Here is a 2,404-nt window from a genome sequence, read left to right as displayed (position 1 = left end):
GCTCAAGCAGGAGACCCTATACCCATTCTGGAAAAATGGCCATCCAATCTCTTTTTTTAAAAAACAATATTTTATTAAGTTGTATAAAGGTAAGCGAAGAAGAGGGTCCAATCTCTTCTTAAAAGCCTCCAGCAATGGAGCACCCGCAACTTCCAGTGGCAAGCAGTTCCACTGGTTAATTGTCCTCACTGTTAGGAAGTTTCTCCTTAATTCCAGGTTGCTTCTCGCCTTGATTAGTTTCCATCCGTTGTTTTGTGTCTTGCCCTTGGAAAATAAGTTGACCTCTCTCTTTTTTATGGCAGCCCCTCAAATACTGGAATACTGGTCCTTCCCCCCCCCCTCTAGACTAGCCATACCCAATTCCTGCAAACGTTCTTGGTATGTTTTTGTCTCCATGCTTTTAATCGTCTTAGTTGCTCTTCTCTGCACTTTTTCCAAGGTCTCGCCATCTTTTTTGTCGTGAGGTGACCGAAAACTGGATGTGGAAGTGATGGGCTGGATGCCAAAACAAAGCAAGATTAGGCACACACTTCAAAAGAGTCCAGGAAGTCTGTAATTGAGGAGTTTGGTAAGAACAAAGGAATGCTTATTCACAGGGAACATGCAGGGGTAGTAAAGCCTGTAACAATTTTGGGTGGTTAAAAAGCTGATAAAAGTAACCAAGACTCAGGCATCTTGCAAGCTCAGCTAAAAGCTAGGAATAGAGATGGCCTGGAGTCCGGCGTCTTCAAACTTGGCAACTTTAAGACTTGTGGACTTCAACTCCCAGAATTCCTCAGCCAGCCCTGAGGGCTGGCTGAGGAATTCTGGGAGTTGAAGTCCACAAGTCTTAAAGTTGCCAAGTTTGAAGATCTCTGGCCTGGAGCAAATAGGAGGTGCATTAGATAACTCCTGAAGCATTCATTAGCCAAGCCTTAGGAATAGGGAGGGCTAGAGACCAATACAATAATTGTTAGATTATTATTGAAATGTTTATGAAATAATATAAGATAACCTTTATTGTCATTTTTTACTGTGGGCACAATGGCACACATCAAAAATGAAATTTAGTTGCCCGCTCTCAAAGTGAACACATACATAACACACACCTAACATACTATCTACAACACATGTATAGACCAGGGGTAGGCAACCTTTTATGACTCGTGGACTTCAACTCCCAGAATTCCTGAGCCAGCCACGCTGAGAGGAAAGGGAGAGGTTTCCAAGCTGAGCCATGCCGGCTCAGGAATTCTGGGAGTTGAAGTCCACGAGTCATAAAAGAGCCAAGGTTGCCTACCCCTGGTATAGACCCACACCCCTACATATACGTAACAAATAAATATTAAACACTGTCCATCTTGAATATATAACGGAAGGTTGAGAGTTCACAAGGTTAATGCTGTATGGAATGAAACTATGGCTGAATCTGGATGTTTTGCTTCACCCTCTGCTTTAGTGAAAATATATAAAGCTTTCTTAATTCTGTGGTTTGAGGTTCCCTGGCAGTTTTGGCAAGGATCCATTTTCTCGGGGTACTCCAATGAAAGACGACGAAACCTGCACCTCGTGTCTGATGTTCTTCATCGTTTTCAGCACCAGGCTGAGACCCGAACTGGGGACAACAGAAGGAAGGAGAACCTTCTAGCTCTTCTTGATGGAGCTAGCAGGGACATCTCCATCCAGTTGTCAACATTACTAGGCACTACAAAGTCCCACATGTTAGTGTGTGAATCAGAATAGAGCTGGAAGGGACCTTGGAGGTGTTCTAGTCCAACTCCTTGCTCAAGCAGGAGAGCCTATAGAATTTGAGACAAGTGGCTGTCCAGCCTCTTCTTAAAAACCTCCACTGATGAAGCACCCACAACTTCTGGAGGCAAGAAGTTCCACTGGTTAATTATCTTCCCTGTCAGGAAGTTTCTCCTTAGTTCCAGGTTGCTTCTCTCCTTGATTAGTTTCAATCCGTTGTTTCTTGTCCTGCCTTCAGGGGCTTTGGAAAATAATTTGACCCCCTCCTCTTTGTGGCAGCCCCTCAAATACTGGAATACTGCTATCCCATTCCCCCTAGTCCTTCTTTTCTCTTTCACGAGATTGAAGACCTGGGATGGAAAGCACGTGTGAAGGGGAGCTTCATTCCCCTACCTGGAGCCTGGAAACGAAATGAAATCTGGTGAAGAGAAAGGAAAAGTTTTTTTTCTTTTTTAGTCTAAAAAAGACTAAAAGACTAAAAGACTAAAATTCTTACAAAGAATATGACTGTTAAAGACAAAAAACAACTTATGCATTTATCAGGTTTTGAAGTGGTTAGTAAAGTTAAATACTTGGGAATTTTTTTATCCTCCTCTAACATGAAACTCTACCAGAATAATTATGAGAAATTGTGGAAATCAGTACAAAAAGACTTATTAATGTGGAAAAAACTTCA

The sequence above is a fragment of the Protobothrops mucrosquamatus genome, unplaced genomic scaffold, assembly GCF_001527695.2.
Source record: "Protobothrops mucrosquamatus isolate PMUCROS unplaced genomic scaffold, P.Mucros_1.0 scaffold1852, whole genome shotgun sequence".
Lineage (NCBI taxonomy): Eukaryota > Metazoa > Chordata > Lepidosauria > Squamata > Viperidae > Protobothrops > Protobothrops mucrosquamatus.
Note: the sequence above shows the minus strand (reverse complement) of the source record.